The sequence below is a fragment of the Triticum aestivum genome, chromosome 4A (genome assembly GCF_018294505.1).
Source record: "Triticum aestivum cultivar Chinese Spring chromosome 4A, IWGSC CS RefSeq v2.1, whole genome shotgun sequence".
Lineage (NCBI taxonomy): Eukaryota > Viridiplantae > Streptophyta > Magnoliopsida > Poales > Poaceae > Triticum > Triticum aestivum.
The window spans coordinates 745,612,066-745,620,716 of record NC_057803.1 but is presented as its reverse complement, the minus strand read 5'-3'; the positions used below and the strand labels follow the sequence as shown (position 1 = coordinate 745,620,716).

Sequence of the window (8,651 nt, the reverse complement as noted above, 5' to 3'; positions counted from 1 at the left end):
TCTTCATGTATGATAATCAAGTCAAGGCTTGCTTGTGTTAGCAGTTAGCGTACATATATAAGTTGAGAACTGAGATGCGTCACCATTCATCTGCACACTTTTTAGGTGCTTAAGACAGAAGAGGTTCAGAGAATACAGGCAAGCAGAATGTTAGCATTTCCAGAGACTTGCACTATGCTGCTACTCACCAAGAGATGATGTAGGACAGCGTGACCGTCTTGGCGAGGCTTGCCAACATGAGAAGGGATGAAGTCATCTCTCATCTTGATGTTTCTTGATGTTCCTTCGAAATCTGTCTTCCATAGTTTCTTGATGTTTCCCCTCAAATTTCCAAGAGCAAAAAAGGCACAAGCTGAAGAAGCGCCAAAAGATTTCCAAGAGCTGTCCAACAAAGTAGTCAGAGGTGAGAGGTGAGTCTTGCAGGTTCCCAGATGTCATCCGTCAATTTTTCTCACACAAAGATGTTCCCCAGCCGAGCCACCATGTCCAGAATTATTCAGACATTTCATCAAAAAGGGAAACCAGCGAAATAACAGTTATCTGCTAGAGTGCACGCATAAAAGGAGCCATCTGTATTAATTGCAACATCAAATTGTACACACGCGCACACACACACACACACACACACACACACAATTAAAGTGCTCATTCATAATACATGAGATAAATAAACAGAGCAGGGAATGGTCATTTTCATACTCCAACTGGCCAGCCGGCCACTTTCACAATAACATCCACAAATTAAGGGCATAGGAATAATTAAGCAACTAGAAAGACCAGCGCAGACCAAAGCAAATCATCATATTCCTCAACTGACACTATCATATGAATTAGGAGACCGTGTTGCCCTGTAAGGTGGGGCAGCATCAGGCACTCCACCTCATAAGAGGTTGCTGGAGGCACACATCTTGGGCCTGCTGTTAATTTGTGGTAAACAAATGGATGAAACTTTGAATTTAATAGAGTACTTGAAAGTTAAAAGCATTAATGAAAGGTGGCCAATGGGGGCTAATTTACCTTTTTGTTTATTTGTAGGCAGCATTCTAAATCACACTTTAATTTATGTACTTCCAGCGGATATGAGCGATCTTTGCCCAGTTTTCTCCATCAGGTGCGCGGCAGCTCTCCTTCAAGAGTTCCGAACAACCCTCCATGTGTATCTTCTGGAGGGAGGATGGCAGATCTGGTAAAGAGGATATGTTGGGGCATTCACATATGTAGAGACTCTTCAGACTGGAGAAGCACTTCAAATTTGTTGGCAGGGAAATCATTAGACAGCCAGAGAATTCCAGGACCTTGACAGATGTGAAATTTGTGGATTCTTCGAGTGAAATGAATGGCTCTTTGCATTTTTGAAGAACGAGAACTTCTGGAACTTTGAAACCTTCAGCCGAGAGCATGTTGTTGATTATTACAGGACTGCTGACATAGAGTGACTTCTGGACTCGAAACTGTGAGATACACTCGGGGTTGAGTTTCGGAACATCAATCAAATATATGGTGCGAAGTTGCAGACAAGAAAACCCTTTGAGCATACATAAATCTGGCAAGTGCTCCAGTGAGAATGATTTAACAGAGATGAGACTATCAACAGACAAGCATGTTGTGCTTCTGCAGCAGCTTATGTCAAAATAATACATGTGTTGCCAATCAGTACAGAGGAAGTCACCTGTAAGCACACAACCGTATATACTGAGCCTCTCAAGGGATAATGGCAAGCATGCTGCTCCACGTGCCAACTCTAAAGAAGGGCAAGACATCAATGTAACAATTGAAAGAGAGGTAGCAGCTCGTAAGCCCCCTAATGACCTGAGACACCAGCAATATCTGATGGATACCTCCTTAAGTTCTGTCAAATGTTGGAGCACCTCTTCTGAAGGAAGTGTAGTTAAAGTCATAATATCTTTCAACTCCAAGATTTTCAGCGAAGCCAAGCCATCAAGGCAAGCAGCTAAAGCTCCATCTGTAACACTGCATGAGGTAAGAATAAGTTGACAAAGTCCTGATGGTGCAGCCAACGGTATCCCACTTCTTCTCCTTCCATAGATGAGTCTCATCCTTTGCTGGTGACAGTATATCCATGCCTTGATTATATCCTCTTTTACCAACGCTTCATATTTCTCCCTTTGTAGAGCAGATCCAAGGTTTTGAACATGTGACACATCAGCATGCATCAATGTCATCTGCTGCTCCAGAAATGAATGCTCCCATGAGATTATTCTCCTAATATCTGATCCTGAATCAACCTCCCAGATTAAACAAAGTTGTGATGCCAAGTTGTCCATCTTCATGAAATTCTCTCTCAGATCATCCTGTTCCATCTCATCATTGGAAATAAATAAAAGCAGTGGGCATTTGTCTACTCGTAACATTTGAAGACCTCGTGGAAGACAAGGTAATGTCTTCAGGTTTGGCACATTGCCGAGGACAAGTGAAGAGCAGTTCCCAAACAGCTCGATATTAGATGGTAGACTTTGTAATGCACTGCAATGCTCGAAGCTTAAAGACTCCAAGTTCTCAAAATATGAATTATCAAGTAACCAGCCTGGATATTTTGAAGATTTGTAACCTTAAATTTTAAGATCTCCAAGTTGAGGTGGTGGCATCAGACCTTCTAGAATCTCCAAATGTGAACTATCTTCTGCATTTGTGTTATTGTTGCAACTCCACGCAAGTCTCAAGATGCGAAGATGCCTTTTCTGATGCAGCTTTGATTCAAAGGCTTGATCCTTCCCAGTGACATTCTCAAGATTGGTGACACTCAAACTGCCACGAATCTCGTTCATGTCCATCAGCTGTTGCAACTCATATCCTTTTTTCTTTTGCACAGAAAACTCCTCAAATTGTTGAAGCGAAGTTAGCTTGCCAATGTTAGGAATTTGAGGTAGTCTCACACTGTCCAAGAAGCCTATTCTTTCACCAACCCGTTTAAGATGCGTTAACTTCCTTAAATTGCAGAGTTTCTTGGGGAAACTCTCGACTTTGGCACTAAAAAACAGTAACTGCAAGTGGTAAAGAGTACACAGTGATTTTGGCAATTCAGAAATCAGTGTACTGATGATGTTCAAATACCGAAGGTGCTTCAACTCACCAACAGATTCTGGCAACTTATTACTGTTGTAAGATTTCAAATATAGTACACGCAACTTCTTTAAATTCCGTAGTATCTGATTAAAAAGGTCACTGGCATCATCCATCAGGGGGTCTATGCAGATAATAGTGCGTAAATGATGTAGCTTGCAGATACTTTGCTTGTGTTGCTTCATACTTTCAACACAAACAGATAGGTGTCGAACAGTAGATGGTATTTCTGTCACCTTATCATCTTCCAATCTGAAGTAGTCATTTTTAGAGAGTGATTCCGCCAGATCATGAAGGAGATCATGCATCACATAGTACGTGGGAAGGATATAAGGGAATTCGTTGTAATCGGGTTGAAAGAATGATAGAGAGATCATCTCCTTGAAGCAATCCTTTCCAATATCTTCCACACTCTTGTTTCGGTTGCATGAATCAACAAGGCCCTCTGCCATCCAAAGATAAACCAACTCACCAATGTCATATATATGGCCTTTTGGAAACAAGCTGCAATAGAGGAAGCACCTCTGCAGACGTGGATCTAAGTTCTCATAACTCCACAATAGAGCTCTCATGGGCTCACTTAACTTGTCAATGTTTATAGTTAAAGCATGCTTCCATACAGTGATGTCTATTTTTCCTTTCAACTGGGAACCCACAACTTTTGCCGCCAAAGGAGACTGTCCAAGCCTCTTAGCAATCTTCTCTGCAAAATCTTTGAGCCTTTCACCCGGTAGTGGATTTCTGATTTGTGGTCCAGAGAATGCATGGTGTTTGAAGAGTGCCAAGAAGTGAGCATCTTCCATGTTTTCCAGAGGACAAACTTCACAACAGAGAGCGGCTGGAAATGTATCTCGTCGAGAAGTTACCAAAACTTTGCTTCCTGTCTGTTGGGAAACTAGAGGAGCTAACAGTTGATCCCATTCTCTCTCACTGCTAGCTTCAAACCAAATATCATCCAACACAAGCAGGAATTTCTTTGATTCTTGCAGTATGTCTATCAACTTGCGCTGCAGAGTATCAAGGTTATCAATGCGTGGGCATTCCCCCTGAGAGGCAGACTCGATGATCTCTCGTGTGTGACGGCGGACATCAAGTTTGCGTGAGATGCTTACCCACATTGTCACATCAAAATATTCTTTTACCCTCTTGTCATTGTAAATAAGTTGTGCCAAGGTAGACTTTCCCATGCCTCCAGCTCCAACAATGGCCAAACCTGAGTACATAGCTGTACTAGACTCGGTAGTGGCAGTTGTCTTGGTAAGAAGATCTATTATATGATCCCGATCCTTGTCACGACCAATCACTTTCAAAGGCGGTAGTGATGTACAATATGGTGCATGGGGTTACGTCGGCCTGCAAAGACATGTTTGCGATGTGAGACATCCGAAAGGCAACGGAAACGGAGATTATACATTTATAGAAGAGGGCCGGTGTGACAGATACTGTGAGGGCGTCCAGCTCAACCAAAAGACGAAGCACTGCCGAGCACGTCCGATGCCGGAGCCGGTGCCGGAGCAAGTGCGGGAGCAGGTGCAGGAGCAGGTGCAGGTGCAGGTGCTGGTGCAACCATAGTCGAGCTGCTCCCGAAGAAGTTAGCAAATGGAAAGTCGCTGCATTTTTTTCTGGATTTTGCCTGCTCCAATTGAAAAGGGTCGGAACCAAGACAGTAGACATATCTGCAACCACCTGTTTTGCGGCAGCTACCGCTGTTGCGACTGTCTCATAATTTCTTCTCAACCGCAATCTCAACCTTCTTGTCGATGTTTTCTTCAGTTAACCTCCGTCTTTCTTTCTCTCCTCCGTGGTCTCACGGTAGTACTTCTGCCACGTGGCACTGTCTCCGACACCGTGCATGCGTCCATACGACGGTCGAGTCTCCACCGAGAATCCTTTCAATATGTTCAACGCCCGGTTGAATGGAGTTTCCCACTTGGGCCTCGCCAATGCCTCAGACGTTGAGTCGCTTTCGACCATAATCCTGTGCTACTCTCTCTGCAAAAGGCACAACGATCGTTTACAAATATGAATAACGTGCAGTCGAATTGATCAAAAACTAAAATTATCAGCAGCCTCATGAACTCCGTCGTGACCGCGTTTGTCTTGAAAACCTTCTTCACTGGGTCCCAACGGTACCGGGCCCTGAGGACGTCATGCTCCTGCGGGACGGTTAACTCCGCCAAGGGGTCTGGGATGCCCAGACTCTCGCGTTCCGCATCCTCCTTGTCCCATATGGACCTCTTCCTGCCATAACCATGGCTTCCGAGGTGGTGGTACCCAATGTTCCTCTATTGAAGCCCCTTCATGTACTTCAACTTTTTTGGCAACTTCGGCTTCGCAAGTCGCCTTGAATATTTCAAAGTGCTCTTTCGTGATTGTCGGATTATCCTTTACAATCTCGGAGTAGGGTTCCTTTTTGTTGATGATCCGATGTTTCACCCTTGCTTTCCAGGCGGCCAACGCGTTGCTAACCTTGCTCATGGCGTGTTTGTTTATCTTCTTCATTGTCGGGTCCTTATCTGGATCTTTATAATCCTTTTCATTCCGGCCCGGGAACAAGAATATCTGGTGCAGCTTCTTTAGGTGGGAGGGCCTCATGTTATCTATCTTCCTTAGTTTTTCATCGTTGATGGTGGCGGTTGTCCGTACAATGCAGCCTATTTGATTGCCGTAGCACGCGCGCACTTCCGCGGGCGTGTTTGGCTAAAAAATGACGCTGTCCACCTCCGTGACCACCAGTCTAGTAGTCCTGAGCTAGGAAGCCGTTGCCTCTTTGCTTTCGGTTCTATACCGGCTCTGCTAGTCTCGCCGCCGGTCTCAGTCTCAGCGTCGGTCTCGATGCTGATCTCAGTCTCAGCGCCGGTCTCAGTCTTAGCACCGGGCTCGATGACGGTCTCAGTCTCCGATCTGAAAGGTGGACCCAGCAACATCAACTGTTGATCATCGGCTTTCCTCAAAAATTTGGCTGCCGCTAGGTAGACATTGTCGCAGTCACCAGAACCCTGTCCTTCATCGTTCCTAGCCATGTTTCCTACGATTAAATCTAGTCAATTAATTCTAGACATAATAAAATGAATAATGACATAAAAAAGGCCTATGCTTTGTAGTAACGTTGACTCCTCCTGATGCGGCAAATCCCGGACACTCGATACGTCCTAGCTAGTTTGTAGCACTAGTCATGCTTAAATTCATGGAAAATTCTGGCATTACTTTTAATAAAAGGTGGACAAATTGAGAACTGAAATTTGTCGGAACGGAAATGAATCAGCATTCCGGCAAAACATAGGCCACTCGGCTTCATTCCCTGGAAACAGTGTTCAAATATCCATCTTCGACACCACAACACATGTCCAAATATACATGTCCAAACTTCACAAGCTAATTCAAAAAATAGGTGTAGAAGAAAATTCATTTAACTACTAATAAAACAAATTCAGTTTACTTTAGTGCTCTATAATGATGAAAGGAAAAAAATTCAGCTAACTACTAATTTCATTCATTTAGGTTATTCATTTAACTTCACCTAATTAACCTACTATACCACTACTACTAGCAGCAATACTAACCTAATTAACCTAGCAAAACCCTGCTGCCCTATCTAAAAAGCATCTAATTAAGATGTACTAGTACCACTACTACCCTAACCTAATTAACATCTACTAGTATCACTAAATACTACTAGCAGCACTGCTACAACATTTTGTTCATTTTTTCTTAAAAAAACATCTATGAAAACAAAAACCCTAATTAAACCCTACTGCCCTAACTAACTTTTGCTGTAAACCAATTTTTTTGCTCTAAACTAATTTTTCTCTAACATCTACTACTCAACATATTTTGCTCAAAAATAAATTTTTTGCTATAAACTAACTTTTGCTCTAAACTAATTTTTGCTCTAAAATGCAGAGAGAGAGGAGGGGTGGGGGGCTTACGGAGAGGGGAGAGACTGTGGCGGGGAGGTGCTCAGCGACAGAGGCAGGGGGGAGGGCGGGCTTGGGCTCGGGCAACGGCGGTCCTTGGCGGGCTCGGGCGGCGGTGAGGTCGAGGGCGGCGGCGGTGAGGTTGAGGGCGGCGATGATGAGGTCGAGGGAGGCCGAAGAGGCAGCGTCGCTGAGGCTGAGGGCGGCCTCGGGCGGCTACGATGAGGATGAGCGCGGCCTCGAGAGGAGACGGTGAGGTTGCGGGCGTCGACGCCGGCAGGAGACGGCAGCGAAGTGGGGCGACGGCGAATTGGGGATACGGCAGCGAAGTGGGGCGTGGGATTTGAGGGAGAAGTGGTAGCCGGGGGGAGGGAAACTGCTGGTTAAGTGAAACATAACGGTAGCACGTTACTGAAAACGCGCTATAGCTAAGTTAGCTAAAGTGCGTTTCAGTAAACGTGCTACTGCTATGCCTTCCTCCTTTTTCCCCTTTTCATTTATTTTTCTTTACATTTTATGTTTTTCCTTTCTCCATTGTCTATTTCTTTCATTTTCATTTACTTTTCTATTTGTTTTTCATTTTATTTTATTTTCGTTAGCAGTAGCACCTTGAAGGAAATATGCCCTAGAGGAAATAATAAAGTTATTGTTTATTTCCTTATATCATGATAAATGTTTATTATTCATGCTAGAATTGTATTAACCGGAAACTTAGTACATGTGTGAATACATAGACAAAACCTATAGTCCCTAGTATGCCTCTACTTGACTAGCTCGTTAATCAAAGATGGTTATGTTTCCTAACCATAGACATGTGTTGTCATTTGATGAACGGGATCAAATCATTAGGAGAATGATGTGATGAACATGACCCATCTGTTAGCTTAGCATTATGATCGTGTTAGTTTCATTGCTACTGCTTTCTTCATGACTTATACAAGTTCCTCAGACTATGAGATTATGCAACTCCCGAATACCGGAGGAACACTTTGTATGCTACCAAATGTCACAACGTAACTGGGTGATTATAAAGGTGCTCTACAGGTGTCTCCGATGGTGTTTGTTGAGTTGGCATAGATCGAGATTAGGATTTGTCACTCCGATTGTCGGAGAGGTATCTCCGGGCCCTCTCGGTAATGCACATCACTATAAGCCTTGCAAGCAATATGACTAATGAGTTAGTTGCGGGATGACGCATTACGGAACGAGTAAATAGACTTTCCGGTAACGAGATTGAACTAGGTATTGAGATACCAATGATCGAATGTCGGGCAAGTAACATACCGATGACAAAGGGAACAACATATGTTGTTATGCGGTTTGACCGATAAAGATCTTCGAAGAATATGTAGGAGCCAATATGAGCATCCAGGTTCCGCTATTGGTTATTGACCGGAGATTAGTCTCGGTCATGTCTACATAGTTCTCGAACCCGTAGGGTCCGCACGCTTAACGTTCGGTGACGGTCGGTATTATGAGTTTATGTGTTTTGATGTACCGAAGATAGTTCGGAGTCCTGGATATGATCACGGACATGACGAGGAGTCTCGAAATGGTTGAGACATAAAGATCGATATATTGGATGACTATGTTCGGACTTCGAAAGTGTTTCGATCAAGTTCGGGCATATACCGGAGTACCGGGGGGTTACCG

General features: G+C 43.9%; 1 pseudogene; it reads right to left on the bottom strand.

The window, feature by feature from the left end:
- Positions 1-1,055: 1,055 nt before the first annotated feature.
- On the bottom strand, positions 1,056-4,400 carry LOC123084552 (putative disease resistance protein RGA3; annotated as a pseudogene).
- Positions 4,401-8,651: the final 4,251 nt, after the last annotated feature.